Source organism: Vipera ursinii (assembly GCF_947247035.1).
Source record: "Vipera ursinii genome assembly, chromosome: 11".
NCBI lineage: Eukaryota > Metazoa > Chordata > Lepidosauria > Squamata > Viperidae > Vipera > Vipera ursinii.
The window spans coordinates 4,497,159-4,510,658 of record NC_139524.1 but is presented as its reverse complement, the minus strand read 5'-3'; the positions used below and the strand labels follow the sequence as shown (position 1 = coordinate 4,510,658).

The following is a 13,500-nucleotide window of genomic DNA, read 5'->3' as shown; positions in this document are numbered from 1 at the left end:
AACAAGAACACCAGGAAGATCCTTTTAGGAGAACTGTCTTTTTTAAAAAATCCCATTTATATCCAACCCTTCTCCGAAGACTCAGGGCGGCTTACAATTTAAAGTACAAATCAATGTGCTTAGTCAACCACACCACCGCCTATTATTGACTCTCTTGGAGGTGAAGGTGGTGACACACAGTTTCCCTACAAGCTTTCTCAAGACTTTCCAGGCAATGTGCAGAGTTCAGGGATTTAACTGAAAGCCATCCTCGGGAAAAATTGATTTCATGATTCAAACGGCTATTAATTCATTAGCCAGAAAGTCAGAACATAAAATAATAGGGTTGGAAGGGACCTTGGAGGTCTTCTAGTCCAACCCCCTGCTCAAGCAGGAGACCCTGTACCAGGGGTGTCCAACCTTGACAATTTTAAGATTTGTGGACTTCAACTCCCAGAATTCCCCAGCCAATATGGGGAATATCCAGGCTGCTGCCCCATCAACTCACGGTCTTTATGAATGAACCTTTATTGTCAAAGTACAACCATGTATACATTAGGATTGGCTGAGCCTCCACCACAACTCACAGTGACAACAAACCCACCATCTTGTTACACCATGTGAGCTAATTGCACAACACACTGGTCTTGCAAGTCAATCATACATAAAATTATAAAATTATTTCCTGTTCAAGAGCCTGACAGCCCATGGATAAAAGCTGTTCTTCAGCCTGTTGGTACGGCTGGCTATACTCCTGTATCTCCTACCCAATGGTAGGAGAGTAAAGAGATACCAACCAGCGTGTGAGTCGTCCCTGAGAATTTTCCTCACTCTTCCAAGGCAGCGGTCCCTGGCGAGGTCATCCAGTGGTGTCAGAGGACAGCCCACAATGTCTTGTGCTGTGCTCACCACCCTCTGTAAGACTTTCCTATCTGCGGCTGTCAGACCAGCATACCAAACCACAATACAGTACGAGAGGACGCTCTCTATAGTAGACCAGTAAAAGAGGGTCATTAGCCGTTGTTCTACCCTGTTCTTCTGCAAGACCCTGAGGAAGTAGAGTCTCTGTTGGGCCTTTCAGGCCACCTGGGTTGTATTGACTTTCCAGGTAAGATCTTCACAGAGGTAGACTTCACAGAGGTATCCATTGACCCTTCTGGATTTATTACTTTTATAGACAGCCAATTACTAAGCCTATTCCCATTATAGGAAGAGAGTCATGTTATTCTACATTAGCCAAAAATCAGAAGTCTGGTGGCATCTTGTAGGAGGATACCGCGCACCTGTATGGATAAACAGCTCACATACAAGACTTGTTGATGTTCAACTCAACCATATGATGAGATTAGTTACTGGGTGCATAAAATCTACACCTATTCACTGGCTACCAGTTCTTAGCCACATACTTCCCCCACACTTACGACGACAACAAGCTTTCATTCAGGAGTACAGTAAGATCCTGCTAAACTCCTCTCTACCCATTCATACCTATACCTCTGATCTCTTAAGATGTTGGTTAAAGTCAAGAAATCCACCACTCCTCACAGCGCTTAAGCTGCTGGCCGAACATCAGAGCACTATACAAAAGTGGATGGAAGCATGGAGTACCTATACCTCCCAAGATATTTCTGAGCATATTAATCCTAATAGTATACCTCCAGGATTTAATCTACCCCGACACATATGGGTGACATACAAAAGAATTAGAACGACTCATGGGGTGTGTGCCGATTCTCTGTATAAATGGGGAAAGACACCTTCAGCACAATGTGATTGCGGGGCTCCCCGACAGACTGTCCAACATATAGTGAGGGAATGCACTAATAGAAGATACCCAGGAGATTCTAAGGACTTCCTCTGCGTAACAATGGCAGCTACTGACTGGATCTCCAAACTCGACATTAAACTCTGAAATGTTATTTCTGTTTTCCTCTTAGGTTTTATAATTGCTTCTTTTTTTAAAAAAATGTTTTAACTGTTCTAACTTGTAAATATGAAGTGCTTTTAATTCTGTGTGTGACCAGCCATACGCTAAATAAATAAATACTTCCAACTTTAATAAAACACAAACTTCGAATCACAGAATGATAAGGCTGGAAGAGATCTCAAAGGTCTTCTAGTCTTCTCAAACAGAAGACTATAGCAGGGGTGTCCAACCTTGGCAACTTTATGACTTGTGGACTTCTGGCTGAGGAATTCTGGAGTCGAAGTCCACAAGTCTAAGTTGCCAAGGTTGGACACCCCTGCCCTGTACTATTCTGGACAAATATCCATCCATCTCTTTTTCAAAACCTCCAGTGCTGGAGCATCCACAACTCCTGGAGGCAAACTGTTTCACTGATTAATTGCTCTATGTCAGGAAATTGCTTCTTTATTCTAGGTTCGATAGTCCATTTCTAATAAAAATGTATTCTTGTGGTTAGATATAATCTGAATAGGTACTGGAAGGGAAGTAGAATTCAGTTTGAGTCCCGTATATCACTTCTTTTGTCAGAACTTTTTCAGATTAATTTTAAGCCAAAATTGGAATGAGGATTTTAGTACTAAGTAAACAGATATACACTCATGAACACTTGAGGAATTCCATTAAAATGTGAATCAGTCTCTTTTATAGTCTCCTATCATTATTCGATTTCAGGCAGCAGACACTATAATTCACAACCCTCCACAAAACTTCAAGACTGCAGGGATGTGTATTGTTCATGTTCTGTTTCACATTTTTTCTTCTTCTCCCCTGTCCTTTGCATTAATCCAGACTCCATTAATATCTAGACTGCTGTCCCATCAACCTCACAGTCTTTATCCATTGACCCTTCAGAATTTATTACTTCTACTGACAGACCAATTACTAAGTCTATTCCCATTATAGGAGGAGATCCATGTTAGTCTATATTAGCCCAAAATCAAAAGTCTAGTGGCATCTTGTCACACTTCCAACTTTAATAAAACACAGACTTCGAATGACAGAATGATAGGGCTGGAAGGGACCTTGGAGATCTTCTATTCCGACCCCATGCTCAAGGTAGGAAACCTACTACTATCCTGGACAAATGGTTGTCCAGTCTCTTCTTAAAAGCCTCCAGTGATGCAGCACCCACAACTTTTGAAGGCAACCCGTTCCTCTGATTAATTGTTCTCACAGTCAGGAAACTTCTGATCTTAAGTCTGTTTAGTCAATGCACATTACCAAGAAAAGGATGGATGGAAATTACATTCACAATTATATCTTGACATAAAACATTTTAACAAAGTTTTAAAATACATTTAGGATTTTGAAAATTTAGTGACTAAATTTGCCAGTCGGTTGGTTTTTCTTTCCCTGGGAATAGATCAACTGCTACATAACAAGCAGATGGAAAGTTGCACATATTCCAAAGTTCAAACCCAAGGCCCAAAAAGCAACATCAACAAAATCATTTAAAAAAAAGATCTACAGGAAGACTATAGCTTTCATGAGTTGGAAGAAGTTATTATGTTTGGACCACAGAAATGGAATATTGATGGATGTTCATTTAATCTCAATGTATCACTGTATCAATGACAGTGTTAGTTATATTTAGATGCCACTCCTATCTCCATAATTCTGAAAAGGCCATCAATATCAAGTTAACCTCCCTATTTGATGACTTAATCTCATATAACTTTTTCCTGGATGACCACAAGGTACGAACCACCAAATATCCATCTACAATACAGAAGAATAAGGCAACAAATAATAATTGCAACAAAGCTCTGGCCAAACCCGTTCATGGAAGGCTCTTGAAGGATATTCAATCTTTAAGAGTTTGCTAAGTGGCCTATCTGATAGGTCAATTACAAAATCATATCAAATCTCAACATCTGGTCTTCTCAACACCAAGAACATTTGGCCATGAAAGCTTCTGAGGGACTTCACAAGTATGCACTCCAAGTAGTACAGAAACCATTGTTGAACCTTAGGAGAAACTGGGGTATCCCAAAAGAAAATTTATATTTGCAGATGCCCAAAAAAACTATTTAGGCTTAAGTTCCTAGAACAGCCATCCAATTATATAGGTTACAGGGGTAGGCAACCTTGGCTCTTTTATGACTCGTGGACTTCAACTCCCAGAATTCCTGAGCCAGCATGGCTCAGCTTGGAAACCTCTCCCTTTCCCCTCAGCATGGCTGGCTCAGGAATTCTGGGAGTTGAAGTCCACGAGGCATATATGAGCCAAGGTTGCCTAACCCCTGATATAGAAGATTCAAGAAGGTGATTTATGTTGGGATGTGCTTTTTTAGCGGGGGGAAGGGCGATATGCTTTAAATCCTGGACTGATTTTCAGAAACAATTTTTGAGCCCTCAACAATTGCAATAAATAAAACTTTCTCTTCTTAAACTGGATTTCTGAAAAGAACGACATTCAAAAGGAAAACCAGATTGGAACTTTTGTGCCAAAGAACTTGATTCTAATGCTTGCACATTCCTGGCTTAAGCATTTACTCCTCTCTCCCGTTATTTTATTCTTAGGCTATACTGTATGTATTCCTTTTACACACACACACACACACACACACACACACACACACACACACACACACACACGAGGATCCAGTTTGCAACTGCCTGAAGATAAAGTAAGTAGACTTCCGGACTCTGGCTAGAAAACAAAGTTAAAAGATTGTTCATGTATCATCTACATCTGTTCTGGCAACCGTTTTTTAGTCCTTCCAGGCAGGAGACCTTCCCAACAATACTTGTAGGACAACGCAGGGTTTGGTTTTCTGCTTCACCAAAGCCAAACCACTGAGATAAGCTTCTGAAGGATACATTTACCCAAGCTGGACATAAAAGACCTCTCAACATTTTCTATTTGCTGTTCAGTTGCTAAGTTGTGTTTGATTCTTCATGACCCCATGGACAACAGCAAGCCAGCCACCCCTTTCCTCCACCGTCTCCTGGAGTTTGCCCAATTCAGGTTATTTGCATCAATGACTCCATCTAACCATCTCGTCCTCTGCCGTCCCCTTCTCCTTTTGCCTTCCATCTTTCCCAACTTCAGGGTCTTCTCCAAGGACTTCTCTCTTCACATTTGGTGGCCAAAGTATTTGAGCTTCAGTTTGAGTATCTGTCCTTCCAAAGAACATTCAGGGTTGGTGTCGTTTAGGATTGGCTGATTTGATCACCCTGCAGCCCAGAGGACTCTCAAGAGTTTTCTCCCAAAACCACAATTCGAAAGCATCAATTCTTTGACGCTCAGCCTTTTTCCATACATTACTACTGGGGAAAATGTTTTCTAAGGAAAAAACAATTGCCTGTGGTTTCCCAAGGGCTGAGTTTCCCATTAGTGATGGCAATAGCACAAATAGTGAAAAGCTCAACAAGAGGAGACCCCAAGACCCTAGGGATTGAAAAGAAGCAGAAGCAGGGAAGCCTTTGGTCAGAAGATTCTCCAAATAGGTACCCATGATAAAAGATAATCTTATGGCTTATATAACCCCTTTTCCCATCCCTCTGAAACCTCTCTGGCTCCCTGGGTCAACCTCTACCTCTGTGAAGATCTGACCTGGAAAGTTAACACAACTCATGTGGCTAGAAAGGCCCAACAGAGACTCCACTTCCTCAGGGTCTTGCAGAAGAACAAGGTAGAACAACGGCTAATGACCCTCTTTTACCGGTCTACTATAGAGAGCGTCCTCTTGTACTGTATTGTGGTTTGGTATGCTGGCCTGACAGCCGCGGATAGGAAAGTATTACAGAGGGTGGTGAGCACAGCAGAAGACATTGTGGGCTGTCCTCTGACACCACTGGATGACCTCGCCAGGGCTCGCTGCCTTGGAAGAGTGAGGAAAATTCTCAGGGACGACTCACACCCTGGACGGTATCTCTTTACTCTCCTACCATTGAGTAGGAGATACAGGAGTATAGCCAGCCATACCAAAAGGCTGAAGAACAGCTTTTATCCATGGGCTGTTAGGGTTTTGAACGGGAAATAATTTTTATAAACTTTATGCAGAATTGACTTACGAGGCCAGTGTGTTGTGCAATTAGCTCACATGGTGTAATAAGATGGAGGGTTTGTTGTTACTGTGAGTTGGGGGGGGCATGAAGGGAGGCTCAGCCAATCTCAATGTATACATGGTTGTACTTTGACAATAAAGGTTCATTCATTCATTCCAAAGCACCAGAAGGCAGGACAAGGAGCAATGGATGGATACTAACCAAGGAGAGAAGCAACTTAGAACTAAGGAGACATTTCCTGATAGTGAGAACAATTAATCGGTGGGACAGCTTACTTCTGGAAGTTGTGGGTACTCCATCCTGGACAGCTACTCATCTGAAATGATATAGGGTCTCCTATTTGAGCAGGGGGTTAGACTAGAAGACCTCCAAGGTCCCTTCCAGCTCTGTTATTCTGTTACTGTCACGTTTCAGTTTTGAGAAAAGGCCATAGGAGGACTTCACTTTGGAAGATATCCAGATGGATCCTTCTGGACGGCTCTACATAAACCAAAAGTAAATCTTTTTCCAGACATGATTTCCACAGAGTCAAGCAATGGACATGAATCTTGGCTAGGCCTTGGCCTGAATCCAGAATGAAAAGGAGGAGGAGGAGGAGGAGGAGGAGGAGGAGGAGGAGGAGGAGGAGGAGAAGAAGAAGAAGAAGAAGAAGAAGAAGAAGAAGAAGAAGAAGAAGAAGAAGAAGAAGAAGAAGAAGAAGAAGAAGAAGAAGAAGAAGAAGAAGAAGAAGAAGCTATTGAGCATGCATGAAGATGTCCTCTCAGAACTCTGACAAGGAATGAAGAACCATCTACAGCAGTAAAGAATATCCAGGCCAAAACTTTAATCCTGAATTTTAGTATTTCTGCTTTTAGAACTGAAATGTCAGCATTTCGGCCTGTTCTCAAACACCAAGGCTGTTCTTAGTTTCCAAGACAAACAGCATTAGTTTCTTTAAAAGATCACATTATCTGAATCCTTCTCCTGAGAGAACATTAATAAAGGAATCAACATCTTCTCTGGACAAGTGTGTCCTTGAAAGATCTGTCTTAATTTTGGCCTTATTTCAGTACCTCTTTTTGCATGTCTTTGGCCTTATGTAAAGACTTTATATTTGCACAGGATATCAGAAAAAACTTTATAAAAGTTCCATCAAAGGTGAGAAGGAAAAAAGGAGATTTCTACCACAAAGGCTGAACTTTCATGCTCATTTTATAGCACACACCACCTTCAAATTGCCTAATTTGTTCTAATTTAAATTTGAAGCGAAAGACTGTAAGGGTAGAATAAACTCTTCTAGAACATTCCCTACATTTTGTACAATTTAAAAACATTAATTTTGCAAGGAAGGCAGCAAACTGGATGAATTACATCTAAACAAGCAGAATTTACTCCAACTAAGTCAATAAATCAAAGAATCAGCCAATCAAAGTAAACGTAAGGAAACATTCGATCCTACTACAAAAATCAAATATTATTTTTCTATCTTAATGAATGTGAAGCTATTAGCCAGGTTAAAAAAAAATCCACAGCCCAAAGGGGCCCTTTGAAAATTGTATTTCTAAAAGGTATAATTGTGCTGTTGGAAGTCATCTCCATAAGAATGTCTTCATCAGCCAGACGTATCTAACACCAAATGTGAGAAACATATATAAGTGTAATATATAATTTTCTCCTGCTACTTACCCACCAGCCTAAATTGGATGCAAACTAATTTACCCACTTTTCAACTTACCTATTTACAAGAAAAAGGCAGGATAATGTTTCTTTCGTGCACGAGTTCCTTAAAAATCCCACAAAGAAAGCAATCTCGGTGCAACACTTGTTGATCTTTGCTCAGGGGTGGGCTCTATTCATACCGTGACATAATGACTCCCAGGTTTCTTGATCATCATGTCATTTTGGCTAGAGATTTTGGGACTGTCATTCCAATGTGGGAAGTCAGCCCCACCCACCCCTGAAGGAAATATTAAAAGGGCAGAAAAATATATTTCTTCAAAGGATCTTAAAGAGGCAGAAAAGCATGCCCAGTTTTCTTAATAGCCCCAAGTCTCCCTCCCCCCCAAGCAGAAACCAGCTCTGTAGAAATGCAGATGTGATAATCCATTCAGGAAGGTTGGAGCTCTCCAGCTAGAAGCTTAGGAAGACAAAGACCTAAAATCTACATAACCCACCCAAACTCTAAGACAGGACATAACAGGATTAACCCACAGATGCCAAAGGGGCACACTCAGACTCAGGTCAAAGTACATGACACAGGAAATACAAAGCCTCAAACAGGAACAGGAAACAACCTCAAGAGCCCCAGAGGGTATTTAAACCCAATTCCTACATGTGCTCTCTCTTTTTCTTCCAGAGCCATCTTTCAGTCTGGCTCTCCTCTTCAATAAACTGCAAACTTCTTTCTAAAGCAGTCGCCATGTTGTTTATTCCCGGCTTGGACTGAACCACGACGAAGACTTTTCCTTCAACACCAATATAGATAGTCCTCAACTTACCACCACAATTGAGCCCAAATTGTCCCAAAGGTGCTTTTTTCCCCCAAAAGGCACCTGGACTATGTTTTTTTTTTCCTTGAGGAAGAAAAAGATATTTTGCTTGTTATCCAAGAAGCTTCATCGGTTCTGGCTGGATGGTTCTATCAGAAGTAATCGTTCCACCACCACCACCCCTTCCCACCATCTAGCCAGAGAAGCAAGAGGTCTCTGTGGAAAAAGAAACCCCAAGAAAGTCCAACTGCCTTTTGAAAAAGCACCTTTCAGACATCCAGGACTGGACAACTGAGAATCTCCATAGACATTTATAAAATCTGAGCCCAACACTTCTGCTGCTAAAGCAAGTTGTTAAGTCAGTTTTTGCCCCATTTTACGACCTTTCTTGCCACAGTTGTTAAGTTAGTAACTGTTCTGTACCAGCCTGCCACCGGCCTTGCAGAAAAGGCAGGGACAACCCCTTTTACAAAATGGCAAGAGGCTGGAACTAAGCCTGCCAAATTTATTGACACTAAACAGAGCAAACAGAGCAAAACAAAAACACGAACCATGAAACAGGAGCTATTCAAGCAGCAAACCAGCCCTCCCACGCATTCCCCTTTTATACAGTTTAGGGCGTGGCTTCTCTATGCCTCCTTCCGAGGTGTCCCATTGCCTTCCTCTGTTTACTCCTGATTGACTGCCTCCTGCGTCGGGCGTCCTTGAACAGGGCCAGCTGTGGGTCATCTTCATCCACGCTGTCAGGCTCACACAGCTGGGTCTGTGTCGTAACCAGATGGGAGGGGCCTGGCTGAGGGCTCTGCGGAGCCTCAATACTATCCTCAGCAAGGTCTCCAACACCCCCCTCCTCCTCCTCTGAATCATCCGACCCAACTGCCGAACCCACAGGCTGACCCTGAATCACAACAGTAACGTGGTTGTTAAGTGAATCTGGCTTCCCCATTGAATTTGCTTGTCAGAAGGTCACCAAAGATCACCAAAGGGGATCACATGATCCGAAGGCACTGCAGACGTGTTGTAAGTCGAGGACTACCTGTACTTACACCATTTACACTCTGAAAACTACCGAGCAGAAGCCATCTTAACACACTTTATCCCCCACAAACCTCCCCGCCTTTTCTCCTTCTCCAAAGCACCCCTTCCCTTCTGGGAAGGAGGATCACATTCCATCACAAATACAGGAATTACATGTTGTTGTTGTTGTTGTTGTTAGTTGTGAAGTCGTGTCCGAGTCCTCGTGCCCCCATGGACGACGTTCCTCCAGGCCTTCCTGTCCTCTACCATCTTCTGGAGTCCATTTAAGCTCACGCCTCCTGCTTCAGTGACTCCATCCAGCCACCTCATTCTCTGTCGTCCCTTTCTTCTCTTGCCCTCAGCCTCTCCCAGCATTAGGCTCTTCTCCAGTGAGTCCTTCCTTCTCATTAGGTGGCCAAAGTATTTGAGTTTCCACTTCAGGATCTGGCCTTCTAAAGAACAGTCAGGGTTGATCTCCTCTAGGACTGACCGGTTTGATCGCCTTGCAGTCCAAGGGACTCGCAGGAGTCTTCTCCAGCACCATAATTCAAAGGCCTCCATTCTTTGGTGCTCAGCCTTTCTTATGGTCCAGCTTTCACTGCCATACATTGCAACTGGGAAGACCATAGCCTTGACTATACGCACTTTTGTTGGCAGGGTGATATCTCTGCTTTTTAGTGTGCTGTCTAGATTTGCCATGGCTTTCCTCCCCAGGAGCAAGCGTCTTTTAATTACATGTCACCTCTTTCTAAATTTAGTTCTTGGACTTCTGAGGAACAAGCAAAGTAAGGAAAACTATAAGGCAACAACATCAACCAATGCTCTGCAAAAGCATAAGTTTCCTTCTCCAGGAAGGAAACGTTACTACAGATAGCATAGTCCTTTACTTATGACCACAAATGAGCCCAACTTTTGTTGCTAAGTAAAACATTTGTTAAGTGAATTTGGGCCCATTTTATGACCTTTCATGCAACGGTTGTTAGTGGAATCACTGTAGGTGTTAAGTTAGTAACGCAGTTAAGTATTTCTTGTCAGAAGGTCGTAAAAGGGGATCCCATAACCCCGGGACACGGCAACCGTCATAATATGACTTAGTTGCCAAGCATCAAATTTTGATCACCTGGTCCTGGGGATGCCGCAACGGTCAGTCACTTTCTCCAGTGCCATTGTAACTTTGAATGGTCACTAAATGAACTATTGCAAGTTGAGGACTACCTGTATGGCTACTCCCTGATTTGTCATCAGTCATTTAGCAATGAAGTTAAGACAGCACTGAAAAATGTGACTTACAAGAGTCCTTGCAATTATGACCATCCCAAAGTCATGTGATCAAAATTCGGCTACTTGGCAACTAGTTGCAGCATCCTGGAGTCAAACACCATTTCTGACCTTCCCTGCCAGCTCCCAATAAAGAAAGCTGGATTTGCTAAATGACTGCGTAGTTCACTTAACAACTGCAGTAATTCATTTAATGACTGCGTCAAAAGAGGTGGTAAAATCAGACACATCTCACTTAGCAATAGCCCTTAGACTTATATAGTGCTTTACAGCCCCTCTCTAAGTAGTTCAGAGAGTCAGCATATTGCTCCCCCATCAAACTGGGTCAACCTTGAGTCGGTCAGGATCGAACTGCTGGCAGTGGGCAAAGTTGGCCTGAAATACTGAATTCTAACCACTGCATCACCAGGGAACTAGACTAGACTAGACTAGACTAGACTAGACTAGACTAGACTAGACTAGACTAGACTTGCACTAGCACTAGCACTTCACAGTGCTTTACAGTCCCTCTCTAAGCGGTTTACAGAGTCAGCATATTGCCCCCAACAATCTGAGTCCTCATTTTACTGACCTTGGAAGGATGAGAGCTGATCAGAATCAAATTGCTGGCAGTGTGCAGAGTTCTGGAAGGGAGGGAGGGAGGGAGGGAAAAGCAAGAGCAATAGCACTTGGACTTATATACCCCTTCACCGTGCTTTACAGCCCTCGCTAAGCAGTTGACAGAGTCAGCCTCTTGCCCCCAACAATCTGGGTCCTCATTTTACCAACCTCAGAAGGATGGAGGGCTGAGTCAACCTTGAGCCAGTCAGGATCAAACTGCTGGCAGTGGGCAGAGTTTGCCTGAAATACTGAATTCTAACCGCTACTTTGGCTGAGCGCCAAAGAATGGAGGCCTTTGAATTATGGTGCTGGAGAAGACTCCTGCGAGTCCCTTGGACTGCAAGGCAATCAAACCGGTCAGTCCTGGAGGAGATCAACCCTGACTGCTCTTTAGAAGGCCAGATCCTGAAGCTAAAACTCAAATATTTTGGCCACCTAATGAGAAGGAAGGACTCACTGGAGAAGAGCCTAATGCTGGGAAAGGTTGAGGGCAAGAGAAGAACTTGAAGAAGGGGACGACAGAGAATGACGTGGCTGGATGGAGTCACTGAAGCAGGAGGTGTGAGCTTAAATGGACTCCAGAAGATGGTAGAGGACAGGTAGGCCTGGAGGAATGTTGTCCATAGGGTTGCGATGGGTCGGACACGACTTCGCAGCTAACAACAACAACAAACCGCTACACCACCAGGGAAATAGATTAGACTAGACTAGACTAGCACTAGCATTAGCACTGGCACTAGCATTGGCACTAGCAGTTATATACCACTTCACCGTGCTTTACAGGCCTCTCTAAGCAGTTTACAGAGTCAGCATATTGCTCCCCCAACAATCTGGGTCCTCATTTTACTGACCTCGGAAGCATGGAAGGCCAAGTCAACTTTGACCTGATGATAATCGGCTTAACCGCCTTGCTTAGCAACGGATATTCTGGTCCTAATTCTGGTCATAAGTCAAGGGCTACCTGTACCACCCTCATTTCTAAAAGGACAGCCACTTGAAGAAACAGGTGGACTGGCTGTATCTCAACCAGTTAGCCACCTGATAACTGGTATACCTGAGCGCAGTCGTGGTTTAATCTTCAGCAACCATCCCATTAGCCACCATCTCCTTTAAGTGCAATTTCTAATTCAGCTGGGAAACTTCTAAAACCTATTTTGTCTCTCACTGGAAAGCTTTCCTTTTTGACAATGATCTATTCCACAGCATTCCATCACAAATAACATCTGCGCCCTCCAGAAAGCCATTACTTGGCCTAATAGCGCAAAGAGAAACAATGTGGAGAGTCTCTCTGCAACTGATAGAAATTTGAGGCTGTCTCTTAGCATAAAAAAGGACTAGGGGTGACACGATAGTCCTCAACGTACGACCACGGCTGAGCCCCAAACTTATGATGCTAACTGAGAAATGTGTAAAGTGACTTTCCCTCCATTTTACAACTTTCCTTGCCATATTTGTGCTTCTTAGATTGATTTGTGCTTCTTAGATTGTAAGCCGCCCTGAGTCTTCGGAGAAGGGCGGGATATAAATGGGATTAAAATAAAAAAAAATATTTGTTAAGTGAATCATGGCAGTTGCTAAATTAAGAATACGGCCGTTTAAGTAAATCTGGCTTCCCCATTGACTTTGCTGGTCAGAAAGTCAGAAAAGGGGCTCACATAATGCTGGGATACTGCAACCGTCATAAATATCAGTCAGTTGCCAAGCGCCCAAATTTGGATCACATGATCCTGGAGATGACGCAACCGTCATAATGTGAAAAAAGGATAAGTCACTTTTTTCAGTGCTGTTGTAACTTTGAATGCTCACTAAACTGTTTTAACTTGAGGACTACCCGTATTCCAGAATTTGTGGGGCTGCCACAAAAAAGAGGGGGTCCTCCTCTTCTCCAAAGCACCAGAAGGCAAAAGAAGAAACAACGGATGGAAACTAATCAAGGAGAGAAGCAACCTGGAATTAAGGAGAAACTTCCTGACAGTGAGGACAATCAACCAGTGGAACAGCTTGCCTTCAGAAATGGTGGACACTCCATCACTGGAGGTTTTTAAGAAGAGACTGGACAGTCACTTGTCTGAAATGGTCTGCTTGAGCATGCGGCTGGACTAGAAGACCTCCATTGTCCCTTCCAGCTCTATTCTGACTCTGTTGGCCATTTCTGATTACCATCGTGCATTTCGGAAG

At 43.1% G+C, this 13,500-nt stretch overlaps 1 protein-coding gene across 1 annotated transcript in view; it reads right to left on the bottom strand.

Annotated features, from left to right (window-relative positions):
* Window positions 1-13,500, bottom strand: part of MEGF11 (multiple EGF like domains 11) — a gene marked incomplete at its 3' end in the record, with an annotated part of 406,009 nt that overhangs the window by 200,188 nt on the left and 192,321 nt on the right.